At 42.1% G+C, this 27,900-nt stretch overlaps 1 protein-coding gene across 7 annotated transcripts in view; it reads right to left on the bottom strand.

The window, feature by feature from the left end:
- Window positions 1–27,900, bottom strand: part of CHD6 (chromodomain helicase DNA binding protein 6) — a 107,381-nt gene that overhangs the window by 70,375 nt on the left and 9,106 nt on the right. The window contains exon 1 of one of the 7 annotated variants that reach the window (XM_053393875.1): window positions 9,857–9,955. The exons of the other annotated variants lie outside the window; for them this stretch is intronic. The gene's annotated coding sequence lies outside the window, so the exon portion shown is untranslated. Of the gene's footprint in view, window positions 1–9,856; window positions 9,956–27,900 lie in introns of those variants that run through there. 7 annotated transcript variants of the gene reach the window in all.

Below are 27,900 nucleotides of genomic sequence, written 5' to 3'. Positions count from 1 at the left end.
GTATGTAATCAAATTATGGAAGGGAAGGGGGCACCAGAATCGTGGAAAGAGGCATTCATCACTTTGATACCAAAATTGGAATCTGAAAAGACTCAACTTAAGAACTACCGTCCCATCTCACTCCTAAACGTGGATTACAAGATTTTTGCTGACATTTTGGCAAATAGATTGAAAAAAGTCTTAAATGGAGTTATTCATAAAGACCAAGCAGGCTTTCTCCCTGGCAGGCATTTGTCAGATAATACTAGGAACATTGTTGACGTTCTGGAACTTCTACAGACAAATTTGAATACAAAAGCAGTTTTGATATTTATAGACGCGGAGAAGGCCTTTGACAATATATCTTGGAAATTTATGAAGAAGAATTTGGAAGGGATGGGAGTGGGAAGGGCGTTCCAAAATGGCATAGATGCAATATATTCAGAACAAAAGGCTAAATTGATAGTAAACAATGTGGTGACAGAAGAGTTTAAAATTGAAAAAGGAACACGACAGGGGTGCCCCCTATCACCCTTGCTATTTATTTCTGTCCTTGAGGTTTTGCTAAATTTGATCAGGAAGGATCAGCAGGTGGAAGGAATACAGGTCGGAGGAAAACAATATAAACTGAAGGCCTTTGCAGATGACTTGGTTTTGACATTACAGGAGCCGGTGTCCAGCACAAAAAGAGTATTGGAATTAATTTCTGAGTTTGGTCGGGTGGCGGGATTCAAGTTAAACAAACAAAAAACTAAGGTTTTGGCAAAAAACTTGACACCTTTAGAAATAGATGGGTTTCAGAAGGAAACAGAACTAAACGTTGTTAATAAAGTGAAATACCTGGGGGTCAACTTGACTGGGAAAAATTTGAATCTGTTTAAAGATAATTATGAAAAATGTTGGTCTGAAATTAAAAAGGATCTAGAAATCTGGTCAAGATTGAAACTTTCCTTGTTGGGAAGAATTGTAGCAGTAAAGATGAATGTATTGCCAAAAATGCTGTTTCTGTTCCAGACCCTACAGATCGTGGACAGAGTGGAATGTTTTGGAAAGTGGCAGAGGGACATTATGAAGTTTGTCTGGCAGGGCAAAAAGCCCCGAATAAAATTTAAAATATTAACAGATGCAAAGGAAAGAGGGGGTTTTGCCCTGCCGGACTTAAGGTTGTATTATGAAGCTGCATCCCTCTGCTGGCTGAAAGATTGGTTTTTGCTAGAAAACACTGATGTCCTAGATCTGGAAGGGTTCAACAATGCTTTTGGGTGGCATGCATATTTGTGGTACGACAAGGTAAAGTCTCATAAGTTGTTTAAAAACCATATTGTAAGGAAATCTCTGTTTTCTGTCTGGACTAAATACAAGGACTTATTTGAAAACAAGACTCCGAGGTGGTTATCACCGATGGAGGCTAAAGCCACAAAAATACTTAATATGGGGGGTGGCTGGGCAAAATACTGTGAAATAATAGAAAGAGTGGGTGACACTTGGAGGTTGCAGAGCTTTGAAAAATTGAAAGGGAAGGTGCGAGACTGGTTTCACTATGCCCAAATTTTAGAGATCTTTAAAAAAGATAAAAAAATTGGTTTCCAGGTGGAAAAATCAAAATTAGAACTAGAATTACTTGAACCTAAGACGAAAGTGCTTTCAAGAATGTACAACTTGCTGCTTAAATGGAATACTCAAGATGAGACAGTCAAATCAGCCATGATAAAATGGGCACAAGATATTGGATACAACATTATGTTTGAGGACTGGGAAAGGTTATGGACCACCGGTATGAAATTTACGGCATGTAGTGCCTTAAAGGAAAATATTATGAAAATGATGTACAGGTGGTACATGACCCCAGTCAAACTTGCAAAGATATACCATTTGTCTGATAATAAATGTTGGAAATGTAAGGAGGCTGAAGGAACTTTTTACCACCTCTGGTGGACATGCCCGAGGGTGAAGGCCTTCTGGGAAATGATTTATAACGAGTTGAAAAAGGTATTTAAGTATACCTTTCAGAAGAAACCAGAGGCCTTCCTCTTGGGCATTGTGGGCCAGAGGATACCTAAGAAAGACAGAACCTTCTTTCTATATGCAATGACTGCAGCAAGAATTCTCATAGCTAAATACTGGAAGGCACAGGAGCTACCCACACTGGAAGAATGGCACACACAACTGATGGACTATATGCAACTAGCCGAAATGACTGGCAGAATCCGAGACCTGGGAGAAGAGGCTGCGGAAGAGGATTGGAAAAAATTTAAGGACTATTTACAAAAACATTATAAGATATATGAATGTTAAAAATTTGCTAAGGTTTGAGGTAAATATGCTTCAGTATTGAAATTCGGAGTTGATAGAAACAAAGTTAATGATTGAGAAAAGTTTTAATTTCAGAGTGAATAATTAGATGAAAATACAAAAACACAGGAAACAAGGTATTAATTTGCTGTTTATATTTATTATAAAGAACGCAGGGATGGAGGAGATGGGGAAGTCCAGTGGATGATGAAAAAAAAAAAAAAGACTTTGAAAAATGAATTTTTTCTTGTTTAATTTCTTTTTCTTTTTGTAAAACCGCTTTTGTTGTGTTATTGATGATGGATTTAGATTCTGGAAAAAAGCAATAAAAAAATTTATAAAAAAAAAAACAAAGTGGTGACAGCCGCACAGTAGCTCCCCAGCTAGGAGGCGAAGGCCATGTGACAAAGAACACGGCAAGCAACACAGCAGCAGGAAGAAGCCAGAGAACAAGGAGCAGGCTAGTTGAGCACAGCATGCCGGGAATTTTCTGCAGGTCAAATTTCCACCATGCATGCATAATATGGGCTTCATTACTGCCATCTTAATTGGGTGGAGTGGGAAGGGGGGAATCAGTTATGGAAATCATGCCTCAGCAAAGCCAGAGAAGGTGGGGTCAGGGAACCCAGGAAGGCATGTCTGGAGCAAGGAGAGGATTGTCTCAGCTTCCTGGAAGCATTTAGGCAGCCTCTCCATCTTTTTCTTTTTCTAAATCAAGCTTGCACAAGGCTGCAAAGCTACCCAGTCTCCACAGGATGGCACCAGCCCAGAAACGCTGGACGACCCAGCAAAGTTGATTTTACTTTACCTCTTATTCTAAAGCCCAAGAGCCTCAAATTTGCTGCATCCATTAGGTACAAAGATTTTAACCAAGAGATGATTTGCAAACCAGCTCAAGTACACCCTTCATAAGTATCAAGAGTAAAAGAACCTGCCTCAGCCATGCAAATTTAACATATCATCAAGTGCATATGATCTCTCAACTACCAACAAGCACGCAGCGCCAAAAGGATAAGAATCCCATTACAAAATATTTTATCTGTAAGTCGCCAAACAATGATGGGTGATATCCAATATTGATTACAGTAAATCCACTTAAGTGCATTAATTTCAATGGGCCTTACTCTAAGTATGTCTAACATAAAATATTACCCAGTGTCATAATAAAATAAAACAAAAATCACAGAATAAAAACAGCATAAAAATTCCAGAAATAGCACACAGCATCACTAAAAACATATACAGATCTAAAAATCAGTGGATTGCAAATGTATTCACCTGCCACTGAAAGACCACAAGGAAGATGCCAGGCAATCGTCTTTGGGGGTGGCATTCTATAACCAAATGCCAACACAAAGAAGGTCCTTTACCTGGTAGCTAACCACATAACTTCTCTTGGTGGGGGCACCTGCAGCAGAGCCTCTCAATATTTAATTTAGTACAGGAGGAGGAGATCCATCAGGTAAAATTGTGTCAAGCTTTTTAGGCTTTAAACGACAAGATCTGCACACTGACTTAGGCTAGGAAGTGAACTGGAAGCCACTGCAGAGATTAGCGTGATAAATTCTAAGAAGCCAAAATGGGGAAGGGTCAAGGGGGCAGGTGGTCAGATACAATTTTTCAAGCAGCTTGTCACATCCTCAGGCCACAATAATTGAAAGTGATCCATACAAATGAAATGGACAGTGCACTGGACACCACCACTGTCTAAACACTTTTGTCTCTAAAGTGCCTTGTAAAGTTGTTACAGCAGGTCTCCAAAGATGTCAGAGCAATGCTCTCTTGCCTGGATGACAAAACCTCATTCATCTGCCAGATGGATGTGATGGTGGCAGAGAACCAAGCTTTCTTCACTACCGTATGGTAGTCCCGATGGTGCAACCTCGTCTGTACTGAGATGTATGCCACCTGAGCTCTAGCTGCTGACCCTCTTATTTTGTCACATGCTGGTCACTAGAGTACCATGTTGACCTACACACTCCAGGGATAGCAAATGGTACTCAGGAGCAATTGTGTCAACGGCTCTGTGCATCTCACCATTCCACAAGTGAGACTTGAGCTTTAGCCATGTCAGCTAGAAAATCCCTCCCAGCATTCAGGAAGCCATCAGATTCCATTAAGTCTCAGAGGGCAGACCATATCAATAGGTAACTCCACTCTTGCAGAATAGAGTAGCTGCATCCAAACCACGTGTTAGTCGTTTTTAAAGCATTATTTGTACATTTATGCAATGTAAAGTTAATTCATCACCTTAACTAAAACCACACAAACACGTAAGATTTCTCAGGTGCCTACCCATCAGTACTGTGCACAGCTGCCGTCTGCTGTAAACTAGCAGAACTGAGCACAGTGCTGGAGAAAAAGGAATATATTTGCAAAAATCATGGCACACCACTTGAGCAATGCTTCATTTGTTATGCAGCTTTACTTGCCACAATATCTTCTTACTGTCCAGGAGCTTAAGTCCCAGTTGTATATCTCCTTTCTTACTATTCTTCATCTATCATCAGTACTATTTTTTTCTGCATGTTTCTTCCTAACTCATCCTGCTTTACAACCTATTCATTTGTGCCTCCATGTTGTTGCTTTGATGGGGATAAAGGCTACATTCCTACAAAGCAGGTTTTTCTTTGTGCCCCAAACCCTTTTTTGACCTCCAATAACCAATTGTGTACTTTCACAGTGGCACTTTGGCAGGCCACCTCATGTGGGACATGAATTTTCCCATCACCACTAAGCACGTGCCTCTCCTCTATCCCTAAAAGAGCTGCCAGATTTTGTTCCTTTACTGCACTATTCCTGTGTGCAAAACCTCCCAGCATCCCAATTTAAGATCCACCTGTACACTTTGACAAGCAGATATGCCAACATCCCCGCTTCTGCATTAAATATACAGAGATTAAAATCTCTGTTTAATCTCAAACAAGGCTGCCTAATTTTCTAATGAAGCTGCAGTTTTCTCATGAAGATAAGGGTGTTTTTGCCGGTGTACTACGTTAAGTGTTTCGACTGTTTAATTTGAACTTCATTGCCAATTATTAGAAATGGACAGGTTTTATGCTTCATTCCATGATGGTTTTTATGTTAACTCAGAATACTATTGATATTCCTTATCAAGATGCAAAATCATCCCATAAGCAGAAGCAGGAGCACCAAGCTACATTCAACACAGCCAGAAATAAACATTTCCTAACAGGTGAGACTATTAGACTGGGCAACTGAATCATCACTGAGGCTGTTCTAAGTAGCCGACTCTCTGCTAGTACCATTGCTGGGATTGAAGCATCTGCCTATTACCCTGCTCTCTTTGATTTATTTTCATTTTCCCAAGTGTGACACATTCCTCCAACGAGGCTGAAACAAAATCAAGTTCCAATTATGCATCCTTTCCGTCTGGGTTCTCCTGGGAATTCTCAGAGACACATAACACATACAGGAGAAAAGCTGTTACCGAATCCACAAAATCCACTTCAATCTACTTTAGAACAGATACTATCCATGGTAGCGCCTCAAGCTACACAGCTGACAGAGTAAGAAGTGCAAGGACCACAAATGCTCCGCTGTATAGCCACAGCCAAGTTTTGCTGGACCGTCGGCAGCAGATTTCAATCAGAAGTTGACAAATATCTCTTCCCCATCACGTACTTTTCAGCTATGAAAAGTGACTCATTCAGACCCACGAGGCCAGATTTGCAAAAACAAACAAGCAAAAAGATGCATAAACAACTTCTGCATTGCAGTTGAAATCACAATTGTGCTAGCAGTACTACAGTACTAATCTTGGTACTAGCAGCTTGTCAGTATGCCATTATGTATTCACATCACAGCAACAATCTGTTAATTTGTCCACAGCAGATTTCTAAAAGTAAAGCTAGACCTTTAAGGTGCAAGATAACCTCAGGGACTCTGGGGCTTGAAGCAGAAGCCTGAAGGCCTTAGGCTGGACCCAGCCTGAAACACTACTATGAGCTGTGTGTGCTAAAGCCTCAGAGCCTTCTTCAGATACAGAAAGGAGGAGGTACATGTAGTATCAGCCACCTGGTAGCATAAAACCCCTGGACTGCTGGCCTTCTGCCTTTCTCTCGTCAACAAAGCTGTACTGCCTTGCTTACTGGTACTTCATGACCAAGATACCTACTCAAACCCTCCAGGTCCAGATTATGCTATGGCCATCCACACCCCTGAATGGGCTCCAACTGGATCCACTATATGATCATGCAAATTTGTTAATAAAATCTGGAACTTAGTGGTGATCCCTCCTAGTATGTGTCTGCAATAGTCCTCAGTGTACAAACTGGGTAACCTGGTAGACGAAGCTACCAAGTTTGCAGGGAAGGTTATCCTGAGAAAAAGGAAGGGCAAACTCAAAGAACTAGGATGCAGGAGAGGACACTAGCAGAAAGCACATTCAGGTGAAGGATCCATAACTAGTCAACATACACTGCTGAGTCACATGCTAGAAAGTGGCATGTCTGCAACACGGAGCAGGGAGTGCATATCGTTCTTCTAAAAGGCAAACAGTTATTTCTAGCTTGAGGCAAGCTACTCTTGCGAAGAAAACTGTTCTTCCCAGCTACAAAAAAAACCCCTTGTTGTTACTGCAGAGTTACTCACCAGAGTGGGTGAGTGGGTAGAGAAGGCTGGTTTAAAAACTTTCCACAAGATACTTGCTACTTGCTGAATCTAGGCACAGCCCTCAGTTCCCAAGAGCAGATTCAAAAAACTATCTCCCTGCCTGTTTTCTCAACATCACGTGGTTTGACCGGATGATGAGACATGTGGAACTTGTTCTAATGGTAAGGCTCATAAGGTAGAATTCAATATCGCACACTTCCAATCATTCCATCAGTACAGGCATTGGAGCCTTCCAAATGGAATGGTCTTCTCTCCTCTCACTGTATACTGTTCTGAAGGTTCTCCTAACTCACACCCACCCTTGGAGCGTGAAAGAGGAAGAGAGAAGGAAATCCCTGTTGTACAAGCAGAAATCATTGCACAGGGCCTCTGCTGAAAGTAGTGATTAGATGAATCCCACCCATGGTTTAGTGGTTCAGAGTGCTGGACTAAGCTCTGAGAGACTCATGTTCAAATTCCCATTCAGCCATGAATCTTACTCAATGATCTTGGGCCAGACATTTGCTGCAAATATAAAATGGCGATGGGGGAACCATATGTGCTGCCTTGAGCTCCCTTGGGTAAAGATGGGATATAAATGTGGTGGTGGGGATGTCGTCTGGCTGGCCCAAATTTATTTATTCTTCCTCATCACTTAGGGGGAGGGCTCTCACAGATGTAAGGAGACCATTTACAGACAAGGGTTCCATGCAAATATTCACCAGGAGAAGGAGCAAGTGAGGAAAAAAAATTGGGTGGAACTCAATGTTGCATTAATACAATTGTTCCATCAGTGTAAGAAATTCAGCTTGTCAGTTACAATCTTCCACCTCCTCGCCCCCGCACTGTTCTGGGGGCTCTCCAGAGTGGATTTATGGGAGGGAGGCCATACAACATCTGACACACACATTCTTGACAGCAATAGTGCAAATACCAGGGGAAGAGGACAACAGTTAATAGGCACAAGTAGATTCATGCCAGTTCTCTATCCCTTAGCATTTCATGATGCAAAAGTGCAGATTGAAAGAGAGACAGGAAGTGACATGGTCTCCACAGGGTGAAGCAACACCTGAAAGACAGCAGCTCCCAAGGCAGGCAACATGCAAAAGCAAGAAAGGACAACAGAGCGCAGAGAGCAAGCAGATTCCCTACAGAGGAACAGAAAGCATACTTCCAAAGCATGACTGGCTGGGTTTTTATTTATTTATTTTACTTAAATATTGTTAGCAAAGCCCTTAAAAAGCAGCTTACATAAAATACAATATCACCTTTCATTAAAAGCACCTGTTTGACACAGTACTTTAAACCAATATGTAGGCCAGCAATGTGCCGTTATAAATCAGCTAGAACAATTTCAAACAATTTCAGCAGCTCATAAAATCTTTATGAAAAAGCAGCTTGCAATAAGTGGGTATTTAAGATCCCTTTAAAATCCTGTACTGATGGGTCATACACACAGATGTGTTGGGAAGGAATTTCACAGAGGAGAGGCTGCCTCTGAAAGAGCTGTGCCTTTTATGCCCGCCAATCTAAATTTTACAAAGCGGGACGTTAAAGCTTTGTAACTGCATGGGTGGGTTCATACTGGTGAAGATAGTCAGTCAGATTAACTGGACACAAAGATTTTACGGCTTTAAAGATCAACACTAGCACTTTAAACTGGGCCCCGAAATCTACCAACTCCCAGTGGAACTGGTAAAATGTAGGCATTAAATGTCCCGACCACCTTCCACGCCACCCCAAAATCCAAGTGAATATATGGCATTTATGCCAGTGCATCATGCTGAACAGGAAACATACGACTTGGGCATCTGACCGATGTATCAAAAATACAAGGTCAATTATTGTCAAATAACTGTGAATTATATTTAATCTTTGTTTATAGTGTTTTCAAAACATACATATGGAACAACAACAGAAAATAACCATACAGCTTGGTGCAAGCCCAGCTAAACAGAGAACCCATAAAGAAGAGGATCAGCACTAGAAATACCATGGTAACAGGTTCTTCCATAATTAGTTCTTTTGTGACCAGAAAGCACCACAGTTCCACCCTGTCAAGTCACAAACACTATTTAAGACATTAATTTATTAGAACTACAGCAAATTACACCAACTGCAAAACAAAACAAAACCAATTTCTCTAAGAAATTGACGTTTACTATTGGAAATAAATTTTGAGAAATTTCACCTCTTCAATTTACACATATTGGCACTGACCTCGAGAAAAGTTTAGTGCAGAAATACCGCAAATCAAAAAAGTGCATCTGGTAGCAAAGGTAACTATAAAAAATCCCTCAAGGCACTCAGATTGCCACCAGATGTCAAGCTGGAATCTGGAACTCTGGATCAGAGGATTCCTACGGCAGAGGGATCCTCTGCAAAATGCGCACCCTGTTGAACTTCATAAGGCTGAAGGCAGAGGTGCAAGGGGCCAGCCAAAGGAGGGAGGAAGAGGAGGAAGTATTTCTGGGGTTCTCGTGACTGGCTAAAAATCATACCAGTACACGCCTTATAAGCCCAGACACCTAAGAAGAGTCAGCAAATTGTTCAGTTTGGTTTTGCATTTTTAAATGTTTAATTTATTGTTTAAGACTACTTTTGTTGCATTGAGGTTATGTATTTTTTTCATGTTGTAAGCCACCTTGAGCATGTTTTGAACTATGGAAAGGTGGCATACAAATAAAAATTTGTTTGTTTGTTTGTTTGTTTGTACAGTGGTACCTCGGGTTACATATGCTTCAGGTTACATACGCTTCAGGTTACACACTCGGCCAACCCAGAAATAGTGCTTCTGGTTAAGAACTTTGCTTCAGGATAAGAACAGAAATCGTGCTCTGGCGGCGCAGCAGCAGCAGGAGGCCCCATTAGCTAAAGTGGTGCTTCAGGTTAAGAACAGCTTCAAGTTAAGAACGGACCTCCGGAACAAATTAAGTACTTAACCCGAGGTACCACTGTATGCATAAAATACCTATTTTGTTCACCATCCTCTTTCACACAGCAGCCAACTAGAAATCTTTTGGAAGCTGATAAACAGGAATTGAGACCAAGACTGTTGTTGCTTTCCAACAGCTGATATTCAGAGGGATGTTGTGTCTGAACCTGGAAGCAAGTAGCACATAACCATCAGTATCCATTCATAATCTTAGCTTCCATGAATTTGTATTCAGAAATCTGTCAGAAAGCCTTCACTCAGAAAGTATTTTGTTAATGCCGCTCAAACCCCTTGTAGTATCCAAACGTACATATATTATTTCTGTTATACAGAGCAGGAAGGAGCGCAGAGACAAGAAACGCCATGGTGCATCTGCAGCAACACAACCGGATGCCTTCATCTGCCCCAGCTGCAACAAAACATGTCTATCCCATACAGCAGGTGCTGAAATCTTCCAACAGTTTGACCTCACCCGCAAAAGCGCAACTCCTCCATTGTCTCCCGAGAAAGACGGATGCCAACAGTAACAGAGGAACAAAGAGGATCCCCATAGGATCCCGAGCACATACAAGATAGCGAGGGGGAAATATGAACCCATAATCCCAATGGCATGACCTGGACAACAGATCAGGCTACCAAGGGAGGAGGTTCAGAACAACCACTATTTTCTCCATCTCTCCAGGAAGTTCAAGACAAGGTGCACGTGGGCAGCTAATTGCCACCACACCAGTCTAGCAGCTATCTGAAACTAAGAACGGCAATGATCTCTTGTCAATACTTACCTAAATCCTTGGTGAGAAAACAGATGTGCATCAGCTACACACAAGGTACGTATCTACATTAAAGAAAGAAAATTCCCCTTCTGCACAAACCGTAATTTTTATCTAAATACAATGTTTTGTTTATCTTGCCTTCCCTGTGAGCCAGCCATTTGTTTGGACAATTTTCTGAGCGATGGAGTAAGTTTCTGTATTTTTATCACATTTGTGAAATCAATCAACTGGTTTGAAAATACGCAATTCCTTAGTTTTCACACTGTTGTTTTTGTTTATTTGTGCACTGTTTGGCTTTTCAGTTACTGTTCTGCCATTTCTACAACTGCCATTTTGCAATGCATTTGGCTCAATGTAAAAAAGGTAAAAAGTAACGGACCCCTGGACGGTTAAGTCCAGTCAAAGGCAACTATGGGGTTGCGGTGCTCATCTCGCTTTCAAGCCAAGGGAGCCGACATTTGTCCACAGACAGCTTTCCGGGTCATGTGGCCAGCATGACTAAACCGCTTCTGGCGCAACGGAACACCTTGACGAGGGCCAGAGTGCACGGAAACGCCGTTTGCTCCCCGCCGCAATGGTACCTATTTATCTACTTGCACTGGTGTGCTTTTGAACTGCTAGGTTGGCAGGAGCTGGGACAGAGCAACGGGAGCTCACCCCGTCACAGGGATTTGAACCACTGACCTTCTGATTAGCAAGCCCAAGAGGCTCAGTGGTTTAGATCACAGCGCCACCCACATCCTTTGGCTCAATGTGCCCTGGATGGCACTGTATGGAAACCCCCTGAGTTTCCACACAATCTAATCTGTGCCTGCTGTGTTTCCCATCAACACACCTGTACTGAGACACATTCGGCATTAAAAAATGGGCCAGCTACTGAACACATGGTTTTGTTTTGTTTTTAGTTCACCCAACAGCCAGGGAAAACCTGAAGATGAACTAAAAGGGAAGTTAGTTTTTAAACCCACAAAGATATTTTTAATGTTGTTGTTTTTTTAACATATTTCTTATTAAAGATTTCTTGGTTTACAAAAGTATGTGCAATGTCTTTTCCCCCAAGTTACATTTTCTACAGATCGGTTTCATTTGTTGAGACATTAGCGTTACATTAAGAAGAAAAGGGGGGAAGAGGTGGAGAGGGAATGGTGAGTGGGGGTGGGGTCGGGTGGCAATGTTTCTATTCGACTTAATGTATGTGTGGGGTTTTGTGTCAGCGTCGCTTGTGCAGGTTCTCTTTACTATTCGCTTGTGTGGTTGTTTGTTTGTGATTGGCTGTGGTGAACTTTTTATTTTCATGTGTGAGTGGGGTGGGTGTGTTGATATTTATGAATAGATATTTTTAATGTTTAGATTTTGAAACACAATTTAATCCATTTTAAAAACATGCAACTGCTCCCACATGTTATCTCTCTGTCACACACACATACATGTACACACACTCTCACATACACACACCTGCAATTATACACACACCTGCAATTAGACCATGCACAGACACTTGCAAACAATATTACAGAAGAGCATGCATACTACTTTATTCAGAATATAAAGTACTGGTTCATTTGGCCTAGCGCCATCTTCTTTCCCAGCAGCAGATTCCTAGGATCTCAGCTCCCAGCCCTGAGGCCTGAAATCTTTTAAAAAGAACTAATACCAGGTAAAGCCATGAATTGAACCTGCATGCAAAAGATGCGCTTTACCATTGAGCTATGGGCTTTTCCCAGTGTAACGTATGTGTTAACATTTATCACATCTCCAAAACTTAGCAGACTTGAAAACTCCTAAATGATACCTTGTTTAGAGAAGCAAAGGTTAATGTGTAAAATAGGTACAATGACTGGAATAAAACTGAACAGCTGCACAACCCGGGCTTTGGACGTCTCATTCAAAATCCTGCCCATTTCCGATTAAATCTTCAGGTCACTGAAGGAATACTCACAAGAGTTTTAAAGCCTGTTTTTTACAGGCTGCAAAGTTAGTTGTGTCCATAAAACCGTTGCCTTTGCTTTATGGCAAGGATTTTAATGCCAGTTCATGGGCTCACAGATGTTTTGCCATCCAATCAGCAGCTAGAAGCATCCCTCCTCAATTGCCACAAGGCATACTAATTTCGCTCAAGAACCAAGATGTCCTTTCAAAAACAACACCATTTAACTGAATATTGAAGCCATGCCCCTGACTCCATACACCTGACTCCTTCCCAGCACCTTTTAGTGAAAGCTATACTTCCAAATGCACAAACCACCCAAACGAATTGTTTATATTGAGTCAAAAACAAGCCTGAACTAAGCAGGCTTCCCAATGAAAAATATCACACAGAGAGATGGCAATTTTACAGACACAGCAGAGTCTCTATCAGTAGCAGTCATCATGCTGGGACTGGTCAGAGGTTTTAGCTGTCTTAGAACATGGCAGCATCAATCCTGACAGATATGAGTCAATGGAACCACATTGTACTAGCCCTCCAGAATCTGCGCTGCCATCATGGTTTATCCTAATACACATATTGTCCCAATGCAGATTTTGGACAGTTTGGGGATACATACCATGTTATTGCAGAAAAGCTGTGATTGCTAATACTATCAGAACTGTCATCTAGCCCAACCCCCTGCAATCACACACACACACATGCGCGCACACACAAAGAGGACAATGAAAGTAATCTTGCAAGCAATTCAGCACACTTATGCACTGACTCTAATGCTCGCAGTGTCACAATTCAATGGATACCAAGGATTATATAAGCCGCTCTGCCAATAAGCCACTCCACTTTTACATTCTAACATCCTGATAGCAGAATAACAGATATACAACAACTATCTTATTTTAAATTCTGCTTTTGAAGCAGCAATTTCAGAGTAAGTTTTGCAGTAGAAGCTAAGACCAAAGACTGTGGCTCCATGTTCACTACACCAATATCCAAAACGACATTAGTTACGTGGAACTAAAGCTGCCACTAGACTATTGTCTGGGATGAGGCAAACAGTACCAGAGTTATATGTTCTATCTGATCTGTGCTGGCTACCTTCTAGTTTCTGAGCTAGATTCAATGTGGTGATCCAAATCTTTACAACCCTAAAAGGCCTGAGACCTGGGTACCTTAAAACCCACCTAATGTTTTTTCCTTGAGCTTTCCACTCCATATTGGATACTTCTTTTCCACATTCCCCTGCTAAGCATAATGCAGTGGCTGGGCACATGAGCAAGTGTTTTCTGTTGTGGCTCCTACACTCTGGAATACTGATGAACAACCACCAGCTCTCCGTTAACCTATTTTTTGTCATGGGAAGGGTAGCATTTTGGCTTTAAATTTTGGCCATGGCTGGTTTTTGTGTATGTTTTCCCCCAGTGCCTTTTTCATTGACTTATTTTATCTGTTATACTGTATATATTTTATCTGTTATACTGTGGCCATTTTGGTGATGATAGTTTATGGGGGTGGGTTTGTCTTATGATGTTGCTGTTATGATGGGTCATGTTTTCTCTCACACTTATTTCAGTTTTGTAATTTGACATTTTGTTGGTGCTTTACAGTGACTTTCCTAGCAGCCTCAGACGTTTAGGGAAAGGAGGGCATTGTTTTTAAAATTAAAATGTGTTTACTTGCAAGAAAAATGTGTAAATATACTTAAAAACAAGTAAGTAAATCACATGTTTACACATGCCATTTATGACTTGCAGTGTATTTCCAATACAACCCACAATACTGGAAAGCTTGCTGAATTTCAGTCTATATGCAAAACAGCAACCTGGACAGGTTAGGGCTTTGAACGGGACCTGCAGGTACAGCTGCCATATAAGAGATTTTGGCTGGCAGCAAGGCTGTTAATTGATGTACATGACTTGAAGCATCGCCACCTGTCTTGTTGCCCTTCTCCAATTCCACGAAGTAAGCAGAGATGCATACAGCATCTCAGGTCTGCGAGGAAAGCTCGCAGCTTTTGTTCACAGCTAGGGCAGCTCAGCCGGACATGTCTTGGCCAGCAAAAGCGGCTGCCACTTGAAAGCAAGGTATCTGTGGTGCAATCCAGTGGGAACTCAAACAACAACATTCCTGTGGACTGAAGGGGAGTGGGGGAAGGGCTTCTCTGTGAAAGATGCAGCCAACCATGCCAGGCAATTCCACAGAGGAATGTCTCCTCCCCTTCCCCGGAATTTGCTAAGATGCTTGAAAGGAGAGAGGGACAGGTGCGTTTTGCAGCAGAGAGAGATAATTCAGCGCCTTCAGATATGGAGGAAGCAAACCTCCTCTCCACAGCATTCTGCAGCAAGTTCTGTTTACGTCTACACTGCAGCTGCTGGGCTCTTGTACGGAGTGTGGGGGGGTGTGCATTTGCTGTGAGAAACCAAGCTGAAACTCCAGCGTGGCAGCTCTGTTGTGTTCTCACTTCGCTGCCTCGGGAATCAGAACCGCAAAGCCTATCAGGATGTGACCCGGGCCTCCTAGGAAGCCAACAGGCCCCGCTTTCTCTGCACTCCCTTCTCCAATGCCCCACCTTCCTTCCATTGTTGGGGCGCACAGAAGGATGCAGGGATTTGTGCCAAGTAGGAAACAAAACAGCAGCTCAGTAGCAAGGACAGCAAGGCAATCAAAGCACAGGGCTCACAGCCGACAGGCATGCAAAAATGTGCTGGCCCAAGGGAAAGTGGGCAGGGGCAGTGTGTCTGTGTGTACACTGCCCTTTAAAACAAACCACACTGAAATTCAGCAGCAAGGTAACCCAAATTCTGCACCAAAAGAAGCTAACTGTACACATGATGCACGTCTATTTTGATTTAACTACTGAAGTATGTAAAAGAAAGCAAGTTTGCATGGGGATGCTGCAGCCGTCCAAATGTTTGTTGGACTTCAACCCCCATCATCCCTGACCACTGACCATGCTGGCTGAGGCTGATAAGAGCTGGAATCCAACAACATCAGTAGAGCCACAGGTTCCTTATCCCCGCTTATTGGAAGATCAGAATTAAGAAAGAGGAAATTTTTGAACTGGGGATATTTAAACAGGGCTATTGTTCTGTGTACATTTTTTTTTTACTGCATTGTACATTGCTTTGGGGGATGCGGGTGGCGCTGTGGGTTAAACCACAGAGCCTAGGACTTGCTGATCAGAAAGTCAGCAGTTCGAATCCCCACGACGGGGTGAACTCCCGTTGCTCGGTCCCTGCTCCTGCCCACCTAGCAGTTTGAAAGCACGTCAAAGTGCAAGTGTTAATAGGTACCGCTCCGGCGGGAAGGTAAACGGCGTTTCCGTCTGCTGCTCTGGTTCACCAGTAAAGCGAGATGAGCGCCGCAACCCCAGAGTTGTTCGCGACTGGGGTCCCTTTACCTTTACCTTTACATTGCTTTGGGGTGCTTCATGGGAAGCAAGTCATTAATATAATAAATAATGAATAAGAATACAGTGGTACCTCAGGGTTACAGACACTTCAGGTTACAGACTCCGCTAACCCAGAAATGGTACCTCGGGTTAAGAACTTTGCTTCAGGATGAGAACAGAAATCGCACGGCAGCAGCGGGGCAGCAGGAGGAGGCCCCATTAGCTAAAGTGGTACCTCAGGTTAAGAACAGTTTCAGGTTAAGAACGGACCTCCAGAATGAATTAAGTTTTTAACCCAAGGTACCACTGTACAGTCATACCTCGGGTTACAGATGCTTCAGGTTACATTTCTTCGGGTTGCGGACCACCGAAACCTGGAAGTACCAGAACAGGTTACTTCCAGGTTTCGGCAGTCGTGCATGCGCAGAAGCACCAAATCACAATTCGCGCGTGCACAGACACACATTGTGAACGCTGCGGGTTGCGAACGTGCATCCCACACCGATCATGTTCACAATCCGAGCATCCACTGTATATCAATGGACAAGATTCACCTAATCAGCCATGTCAGCAGAAGACCTGCACAATGAGCTCTGCTTGTACAACGAGGCTTCCCCCTTCCTCCTAGCACCCCCAAAATTGGGTTGGGGAGCAGGGTCAGGACAACCACCAGAACCATGGATGGAAGAGAACACTGTTGAATTCCACCCTGTATATTTATCATAACCTTCCCTAAATTCAAGGGATAGTGCTTGCTTCAAAGACTCCATCAATAAAGAAATCTGCAAATGTGATGAGCATCCCCTCAATTCCTTCATCCACATCATTTATATACACGTTGAACAACAACAGGCCCAAGACAGAACCCTGTAGCACATCACCTATCACGTTTCCCCCAGGATAATCAAGAATCATTAGTGAATGCTCTTTGGGTTTGATCAGTCAACCAGCTACAAATCTACCTAACAGTTACCTTGCCCAGTCCACATTTTACCAGCTTCTCCACAAGAATATCATGGGGGCCTTTGTCTACAGCCTTACTGAAATCAAGACACACTATCTCCACAGCATTCCCCTGATCCACCACGTTTGTAACTCTATCAGAAGAGAGAAGGCAGGCTGACTCATTTTCTGCATGTATGTACGCATGCACCCCAGTCAGCTAAGTTGCACAGATGCTGTTAGAAGTTGCCAGAACAGGAGAAAGCAACAATACACAACATGAAGAGTGGAATGGCAACTGCTACAAAATCAAAATCCCAGCAATGGATTTGAACGCCCATGCCAAGGCCACAAAGCTGACAAAAGTGGACTAAACTTCATCTTCAGAGATGCACCAATCCTCCTCCTTTGCTCCAGGGATTCCTTTCCTTTTGCTTTACCTAATCAGCTTACCTGAAACTAGGAGCTTTTCCACAAAGGGATCTGAATCAAGCACTGAAACCGCAGGGCCAGAACAGATGGTAAAGGAAGCTAGAGCAGAGCCTATGCATGGCATAACTGATTTCCACTCCATTTTACCCAGAGTTCTTACAAGTATCTTGAATAAGAAGGGGGGTAGGAGAGGCCCCTTCAAGATGCTGCAGCACCATCCTCAGAGGCACCCCTGAAAATACCAACAACCACCATTCCAGAATGCTCTTGTAAAAGCGCAGCAGGTCCTCCACCATCAACAGTATTAAAGGCCGCCAAAGATCTAAAGTGATCAGTAGGGTAAAATTACAGTTACTGATTTCAAAGCAAGCATAATCAATCCATCAAGGTTGTAAAATAGCATCTCAATGCCATACCAAGTACAATATCTAAACCAGCAGGAGCTCAAGAAACAAGTGTCTCAAAGTAACAGAGGAAACTCTTTTTAAAGGAACTTGCAAACCAATGGCCACAACTTTTGTTATTCAGTTTAAAAAGTTTTTTTTTTACAGAGTATTGAATTTAATCATTTGACATAAATGATTAATTGGTTCTGCCATATTTTAAAATTTTTCCAGCACCTCCGCCACACGTTCTGTCCTCATTTAGCAGAAAATATAGACCATTCAAAATTTCTCACTCATTCAATTCTCTGTAAATTTAGCAGAACAATTTTTGTTATGTAAATTATCTAAGTTTTCTTCAAGGGTCAAAACATGAGGATTGCTCCTCCGGCTATTTGCCATATGGACAATAGTCCTTCATTTCAATGAGAATCACAAGCGAGTTTGCAGCTACCAGATAACTTCTTTTCTCTAAACCACCAATTCTCCAGGCCACTTAATAAACTTTTTTGTTCTACAAATTGAAGAACACACATGATTCATATTTTAATATAGTTTTTTTCACTTTGGATGCAATGGATGTGCCTGTTTTGTGAGCAACATTATGTGCAGTTGATCTCGGTTATCGGGGGGGGGGGAATGTATTTGTGCAGGGCAAATTCCTGTATTGCAGGGGTTAGACTAGATTACCCTTGTGGTCCCTTCCATCTCTACAATTCTTCGATTCTATGAAAGTGCCAATATGCTCACTGCTCCACAACCTTTCTGCGGATCACCTGAATGAAGCACTTGTGCAGTGGTCCATGGATAGCAATGTGGGTTTTCTAGAAAATTTTGAACTGTAAAATAAAATTCAAGACATTTCCCCCCGTACAAATTTGGCTAATTTGCACTGAAAATTTCTGATGCCCTAGAGAGTGATCTAATTTAACATGTTTATTATGTGTGTTTTAGTAAACCATGCTTTAAAAATGCCCCAAATTTTGGTCCCAATACAATACAATTTGACCTGAAATATTTAAGGGAAGAAATTAACAGTGCACTTCATGCGATTTCAATGCTCTGTTAAGAATAACGTCTTTTGGAATGCAAAAATTCAAAGACAACCAAATGTACACTGAATTTTCATTGCACTGTTTGTATTTGGGGGGGAGGAAGACTGAAAACTGCTGAAATGTTAGTATCCCCCAAAACTGTGGATGATGTTCTGACTTACCTACTTGCTAGGGATAATCACCTTAGAAAAACATTAATTATAATTTTGGAAGCTGCCAAACTTGCCTTTTATTATATTTGCCATTGGCATCTATTGGTTGCTACTAATAAAACTTATGAAAAAGACATTTTTCTATGGCAAAATACGCACCAGAAAATTTCCCATAGACCACAAATTTAAAAGCATCTCTTCTACGGTGCTCTTAATGGCAAGTCCAATTATTCCATAAACAATCTCCCTAAAAACTGATATCTTTACATCTTTACCAAGACCTGGCTGATCAGAATAATTCAGACACTCACTGCCCCTCTGAGACAGAAAGAGAGATTTGCATATAACATGTACAAGCATCTCATGATCAGAGCCATTGTCTATAGAGCCATGAAACATGTTTATCTTCCCCGTGGGATTTTTCTTAAGCCTCAAGTGCATACATGGCGGACTACTTGAGAACAAGAAGCTCACATGAACATTTTTGTTTTGTTCTGGTTGTCCTGAAAACTGCACTGAAGGTTCAGAATTATGAGTCAATCTGTCTCCAAAATGCTGCTGGCCACAAAAAGGGAAAAAATAAAGGTTTATATTTTTACTTATGGTGTGTCCCCCAGTGGCAGCTTTTGGGGCAACGGTGTTCTCACAAATTATTTTAATAACAAAACAAGAATTGTAACCAGCCTTTCTGTCAGCATTATTGGGGATATGGGATGGGCCAAATGAAGACGGTTTGGATAAAGAATTTATTCTATATTTATTGTCAGCTGCAAGGATCGTTACTGCAAGAAAACTGAAATAGTTGGAGGGATTAAATAAGCATTTATGGTACAGTCAAATGTGGCCCATGCTGCTGCAGAAAAATTAGCTCAAAAATTAAGGCACACTAGAGGACAAGGAAAAACAAATTAACTTTCAACAATGTGGCAAGAAATATTTTATACATTAATGATGGTAAAAATGTTAAAACGTTTACTATGAAATATGCTGCTCTTTGGAATTCTTAGTAACTTAGTAACTTTTCAGCTTTAAGTGATACTATCATAAGACCTCAAGGAAGATATCCTTTTATAAATATATATAATACTACTACCCCTGTCCACACATCAGGAACTGTGAATGAAATGACCCACATTTGCATTTGTGTGTGTGTGTTTCAATTTTCGTTTTTATTTAATTGCATTGCTTTTCTTTATTCCTGTATGCCACTGAAGTATAGGTTCTTGCTTAAATCATTAAAAAGCTTTTCTTTAAAAAAATATGTGTACTACAGATTTTCCACATTTTTAAGTATGCAAATGGATATAATATGCAATATATTGAGTTGTATACCGATTCAAAAATAGTTTAATGTTTTGGTTACAATCATAGCACCTGGTGCTCTATCATAATGGATATATGTTGGTTTATAGTAACTCTGAACATTGTATGTATAAAACATAACCATAAAATCCAATTTCCTGCTGATCCTTAAGTCAGTACTCTGTTTAAAATTACACACGTTCAGTTCCTGAGTTTCGCTGTTAAACGCAGCGAGGCCTTCTACACCTGCACAATAATGTGAAGACAGTTTTCCTTTTATAGCAAAGGCTATAGCTTTGGTTTGTTCGCAACAACATTTTCTGTGCAAACCCTCCCACCCCCAGGCAGTAGCAGAGGAACACAGTGTGAACAATTCGGCAGACTGCACTAGCTGCTCATTCATGGTAACCCAGGTTTCTGGCAGTGTTCACTAACCTAGTACCCTCCAGCTGTTTGGGACGACAACTTGGGCGTGCTGGCTGAGGCTGAGAGGAGTTGAAGTCCAAAACAGCTGGAGGGCACCAGATTGACAAAGGCTGACTTAGAGCAGACTTTTTGTTTGAGCACAGCCATTTAAAGCTCAATAACGTATACTTTAATTCAAGAAGAGATCTAGCAGAATATGTGTTTATTACACTTCTAATGCTTTTAAGTAATCAACGTATTTCTTTGAACAGCAACCAATGTATTGTTTGTGCACTGATCGCCAATACTTTTTTTCCAGGAGGGGCATAGGAGTTTTATTTCCTCTTACTTAAAAGTTAGTTCTATCAACAAATAATTTATACTAAAACTAATTTATACAAAACTACAGGATAAAAAGGAAGATATTTTGTGGGAAGCAGTCTAAACAGACCAGTCACATTCTGTAAAGTAACTTTAAATGTGTCTGAGACTGATGAATCCGTAATCAATGGCTTTGGAAAATCACTAGACTTGTTGCAGACAGGCAGACAAGTCCCATTGGCATTTAGCATTGGGATGGCAAAGTCAAAAAAAGCCAGACGGCTACCAGCTGAATATTCAGCTCCATGAGGACACACACGAATAAAGAGAGGAATGGACTACAGCACTACTGCCGCTACCAGAACTCAGTTAATGCAGTTGAGAACTGAGTTTACTGACCAGCCCTCTGCAAAAGGTGCTGTAGCCTGCAAACAGTGTATATAATAATCCAGCATGCAGACATTACCTTTGGTTTTAACAGTGCACTCCAAGGAAGCTCTACAGAGAATCATCAATCCCTATTGCTGCAACAAATTCAAATTAAGACTAAAGAAACTAATATTTGGAACCATAATAACTAGTAGCAGATCTGAAAAAGCTAGTAGTGCTAGTTACTAGCTAGATGCCCTTAGAAAGGGCTGAGACAAATCCATAGGGACAAAAAGCCTGAGGGCTGCTGTCCTCAAGTCCCACTTTTGAGTTTCCCATAAGCATCTATTGCTTCAAGGTATTTTATGGGACATGGTCAATAAATGGGATAAAAAACAATAATAAATCAATCTAGCTGTGGGAAAGAGGCAGGTGGACTAGATAGGCCTTTGGTCTGATTGGGCTTTTCTTATGCTCTTACTGCACTACTAGGTGGTCAATATGTTATCATGCCCAAATCCTTTGCCAGCAGCAGCCCTGATTTCCTCCAAAAACAGCTGTTATCAATTTCTCGACCTCAAGCAACTGTTGAGTGTTGAAATTCCAAGTGTACAATCCCTCAGGCAAAAGTGTCCCTTAATCCTATTCGTGAGTTATACATACTTCATCACCACCAATACCATCTTTTTTTAAAAGAGTAACGATCAAGTTATTTAGCAAATAAAAAATAAAAATAAATCAGCAACATACTCCTACACTGCAAAGTAGGAAGGCTATGTTTACCTAAAGGTAAAGGGACCCCTGACAATTAAGTCCAGTCGTGAACGACTCTGGGGTTGCGGCGCTCATTTCACTTTACAGGCTGAGGGAGCCGGTGTTTGTCCGCTTCCGCAGACAGTTTTTCCAGGTCATGTGGCCAGCATGACTAAGCTGCTTCTGGCGAAACCAGAGCAGCACACAGAAATGCTGTTTAGCTTCCCACCAGAGCAGTACCTATTTATCTACTTGCACTGCGTGCTTTCAAACTGCTAGGTTGGCAGGAGCAGGGACCGAACAACAGGAGCTCACTCCGTTATGGGGATTCGAACTGCTGACCTTTCGATCAGCAAGCCCAAGCGGCTCAGTGGTTTAACCCACAGCGCCACCCGCTAGAGGCCCTTAAAATCAAGGCTGCCTCCAAACCTCAAACACCATCATTCTGACAAAACCTATGAGGCAGCATGGAATACGACACTCCTCCAAGTTCAAGGTCACACATGTAAGATCAAGCATGTGTATTTTCCAAGTCTGAGGATGCAGGACCCTTTTTGCTGTAAACGCACACTTTACACCTTGCAAGGCATTCTACTGAATTTAGCACAACTCACGGAAGTGTGAAAAATCAAGCACGTTATTAAGTGTTTGCTTTAAAACCACAATCCTTCAATATATGACAACTTGATCTATATTTATAAAGATTCACCTTGAAATCTCGTTAAAGCTGTTCCTTACTACCGCCTGAGCATCGTATAAGAAGGAGGGGAAACAGCCTGCATATAAAAAGTCATTAAAGTTTGATGAGGGCTCATTGAGTCAGCATATTTCTAAACTTTATTCAAGTGACATAATAAATTGCACTAAGCTTAAGGTTTAACACGGGTTGAAATAACGTTAATTTCAAGTAGATTTTTTTAAAGCACTGTCGTTTTTCTTCATTGAAAACTACCATTCATGTCTTTTAAAAGAATTGTTCAATATTTTATTCACCTTTCAGGTGCACTGCAAAACCATGGGCATAATTCAACAAGAAGGTCTCCTATGCAAGCTCTGTTGCTCTTGCATATCTCCCATTCACTTCAAGGGGGAAAGCACAGGAGATCATTCTCCTGGACTGTGCCCTTTATGTTCTGAAAGGCTTAGATATCACAGTCCTCTGAGCTCCAAGCACCCATTGAAGCAGGCGGACAGTGGTGGGTCAGCACTTGATTGTCTTCGCATGCAGGAGAAATGCCTAACTCACTGAGGTTTAAGATCCATCAGCTACCCTCACCTGGATTAGACAGCCAATCAATGCTGTTCCCAGGGTGTGGCCACTGTCACATGCTGACAGCTTGTAGGAGCCACAGGTGAAAGCTGAGTGTAGGGTGGGGAGCAAAAGTGGACAAACTACCCTAGAAAGAGCATGACATGCCCCCCAGCATAGGTACCACCCCTCCACAAGGTCACCTTCATAGGTCACCTTTTAAACACAACAAACCACAATGTGTTAAGTTTTGCATAGTGTACATTAAGAGTAAAAAAAGGGTAAAGGTACCCCTGACCGTTAGGTCCAGTCACGGACGACTCTGGGGTTGCGCGCTCATCTCGCTCTATAGGCCGAGGGAACCAGTGTTTGTCCGCAGACAGCTTCCGGGTCATGTGGCCAGCATGACTAAGCCGCTTCTGGAGAACCAGAGCAGCGGACGGGAACGCCGTTTACCTTCCCGCCGGAGCAGTACCTATTTATCTACTTGCACGTTGACGTGCTTTTGAACTGCTAGGTGGGTAGGAGCTGGGACTGAACAACAGGAGCTCACCCCGTCGTGGGGATTCGAACCGCCGACCTTCTGATCGGCAAGCCCTAAGGCTCTGTGGTTTAGACCACAGTGTCAGCCACGTCCCACATTAAGAGTAGGGGGCCTTTTTTTCAGCCAAGGGCTACATTCCCTTAGGCAATCTGTTGAGGGCATCCTCAACATCCATGCATTAGATCATGGGTTCTCCAGTGTTGTTAACGGTCTTTTTGCCTGTCAAAACAAGTTGAATAAGCAGGGCCTAATGGTCCAAGAGAATGCACTGAAGACCCTAATGGTGCAACTGCACAGAAACATAATTTCTAAATAAACTTCTGTTTGTTTGTTTGTTTGTTTGTTTGTTTGTTTGTTTATGGCTAACATCACAACCTTCCTAAGACCCCAGGACCACCTACAGGTACAAATACAAAAATTTAAATCATGGTATATATTTTCTATATAATAATATTGTATTAATTTGTTAATTCAAAATAGAACTCTGAAACACACTGATCATACAGAATCGTGTGCAAAAAAGCAAGCTTTCAGCTGGTGCCTAAATCTATACAATGTTAGCACCGACTGAACATCCAGAAGGAACACATTCCTCAAGCAAGGCACTGCTGCTATTGTAGCCACATTTTAAAAAATCTGCACACAAAGACGTTTCCAGCTCATTTTGCCTTTACAACACAGCAACCACATTTCCAAGGTTTCTCCATCACAATGAGGTCTAGAAACACTTTGTTTCCAAAAGAGGGTCGGGCCTTCACAGGATTCCAGCACAGAACCTGCAAGTCAGCCATACGTTTCCCAAACGAGGCTTATAGCCCGTAAAAGGAGTGCTCCGGTTCTTTGAAAATCTCTGCCTCAAAAACCACACCCACACAGGCACTGTTACTATAACATTAGCATTACAGACCAAAAGCACAAGATAGAACTGTTCAATTTGGGGGTGCCTGCTTATTCCTTAGAAGACATGTATATAGACTTGTGGTGTTAAGACTGGCCTGTTGCCCTCCCTTCCCTTTCACAGGCTCTTCTCTTCCTTCAAACTGCTTCCACGTGGCTGTAGTTGCTACTTAAGTTGAAAAATCAGTGGACCTAAAAATCGCCTGCCTACAAAGAAATACATTTTCTCCTGTGATTTAAATTAATTGAACTATCTTCCATTAAAACTGTAAGAAGGTGCGCTAAAGGTCAAAGCAACAAATGCACAGCCCAACTATCTACATGCCTGTTGCTGTGGCTGCACAAAGACTGACAGGGCAAACTCCCACCTTTGCAGTAACTACTAGAAACATTAGACCTAGTACTAGCCATCTTATATCATCCATCTGCAATTGCCCAGGGGCTCTTAAGATCTAGCATTAAGAGAACTATGTCCCCTTCCCGATGCACCAGTGCAGGATAGAGATAGCCTTTATCAAGAGGAAAAATGAGACAGGCGCCTCAGATAAAAGAGAGGGAGACAGATATCATCGCCACCGGGAATTTTCTCATGTGCAAGCTCCAATGAAATAAATAGGAACTGCACGGGAGCGTTACTGAGCTACTGCACAACTCCTGTTCATTGCACAGGAAGTAGCTGCAGAGAAGCCATTCCTGACGGATTGTATCCTGTGGTAAACACATAAGAAGAGCCTGCTGGAAAGGCTAGTAGACCATGTAGTCCAGTAGCCTGTTCTCATAGTGGCCAGATGCCTAAGGGAAGCTCACAAGCAGGAACTGAGCACAAGAGCACTCTCCTCTCCTGCAGTTTTCAGGTGCTAGAACTCAGAAGCAGACTGCCTCTGACAGGAGAGGAAAACATACATGATCATCAGCATTTGGATTTTCTGCCCCAGGCACCACTGTGTCTTGGGCTTGCTCTGGTTGAGTCCTTGCTGGGCACCAGGAACTATGTGGCCAGTGTCTATAGAAATAGACCAGGCCATTAAAGAAAACTTCAGAGAATTCTTTATTTCTACGCAATTCCCCTGAATATACAACAAAACAAGTTCACTTTCCTTAGGAACACAAGCCCTATATTCTCTTATCATACATAAACACACACATAAAGCAACTCTTAATTTAGAGGATTTAAAAATAAAGCCTATACCCTAAGGTTCAAACTAAAACAGCTGCCACCATTACCCACACAAAGCCTCTCCCCTCCAACACTGACACAACGCTTGTTTCACAAGTACGATGCTTTCTAGTGCTAGAGCTTGGCTGTGAGTAGGGATATTATTACTACAGTGGTACCTCGCTTTACATACACTTCAGGTTACAGACTCCACTAACCCAGAAATAGTACCTCGGGTTAAGAACTTTGCTTCAGGATGAGAACAGAAATCATGCTCCGACGGCGCGGCGACACCGGGAGGCCCCATTAGCTAAAGTGGTGCTTCAGGTTTAGAACAGTTTCAGGTTAAGAACGGACCTCCGGAACAAATTAAGTACTTAACCCGAGGTACCGCTGTATTATTATTATTATTATTACTATCATTATTATTAAACTGCCTTCATCCAAAGATCACAGGGAAGTTTACAATACTAAAAGGGCAATTTACAAAATACATTAAAAAATACAGAAATGGTCTAACAACAATGAAATAATAGCAGTATTAAGAACACACAAGAGAGAAATTGTATTAGAGCTCTTAAAGCTCTTCCTTAAAATATACAAGGCGCAGGTGGGGGAATGCTAAGAGAATGAGAATAACTATTAAGGGTTAATTGACTTTCAGTTGTGTTATAATGCTTTTTCTCTGCAGATTTAAACCCACTGGCATTTAGGGCTATCTAGGGCTGACAAAGTCGTATAGAAATCCTACTAAGGCTAAACATGAAATTTCAGTGAAGTTTACATTGCAGTCAGCATCCTTGGGAACTTGGCCAATTGTTACATATTTTGCAAGCGTTCAAGGAATGGGCGACTGCTGACTTGCACACCATTTTCAGCCCCAGAAGGGGGCAGAACAGGGCAGGGTGGGCTTATGTGTGCCCCACCAACACATAGTATGACCCGAAACGCAACACCTGTACAAATGGGGAGTTGCCTGTATTGGAATTTGCTACTCAAACATTTTGTGAAGAGTTTGATGCTCTTGAGGTATAAAAAAGTTCAGTGCTGTGATGCCCTTGAAAGATACACAGCTGTGCTAATCTATAGGCTAAAGGAGTCAAGAGAAAGGGGAATCTATGGCAGCCCAGTCTGAAGGCTACGGGGGATTATCAGATGACGACCTCTCTTTTTTCTCAAAAATAGTTATAGAATCATAGAATCATAGAGTTGGAAGAGACCACAAGGGCCATCGAGTCCAACCCCCTGCCAAGCAGGAAACACCATCAGAGCACTCCTGACATATGGTTGTCAAGCCTCTGCTTAAAGACCTCCAAAGAAGGAGACTCCACCACACTCCTTGGCAGCAAATTCCACTGTCAAACAGCTCTTACTGTCAGGAAGTTCTTCCTAATGTTTAGGTGGAATCTTCTTTCTTGTAGTTTGGATCCATTGCTCCGTGTCCGCTTCTCTGGAGCAGCAGAAAACAACCTTTCTCCCTCCTCTATGTGACATCCTTTTATATATTTGAACATGGCTATCATATCACCCCTTAGCCTCCTCTTCTCCAGGCTAAACATGCCCAGCTCCCTTAGCCGTTCCTCATAAGGCATCGTTTCCAGGCCTTTGACCATTTTGGTTGCCCTCCTCTGGACACATTCCAGTTTGTCAGTGTCCTTCTTGAACTGTGGTGCCCAGAACTGGACACAGTACTCCAGGTGAGGTCTGACCAGAGCAGGTGAGGTCTGCAGACCACTGAGTGTAAACTGTCAGATAGATACTTAATAATTACATATATTCATGTAAGAGGATAGGGGTTTATTCTCCTCACCAGTATGCCCCATTTGCTTTAAAAAGCAGAGCTCCCCACCCCAGTTTATACACAACAGAGGCAGACCCAAGTTTCAGCAAATACTGCCATCACATGTAGTTTGTGTCTCAGAGGTCATACAAGGCACAGATGCCTCAAGCTTATAGTTTCTGCAGCTGTTTTTAAAAAGAAGTTCACATTCTCAAGCAACCTTCCTGACAAAAAAGAGAACTGGCCAAA

The sequence above is a fragment of the Podarcis raffonei genome, chromosome 6 (genome assembly GCF_027172205.1).
Source record: "Podarcis raffonei isolate rPodRaf1 chromosome 6, rPodRaf1.pri, whole genome shotgun sequence".
In the NCBI taxonomy this organism is placed as follows: Eukaryota; Metazoa; Chordata; class Lepidosauria; order Squamata; family Lacertidae; genus Podarcis; species Podarcis raffonei.
Note: the sequence above shows the minus strand (reverse complement) of the source record. Positions and strands in the feature narration are given on the sequence as shown.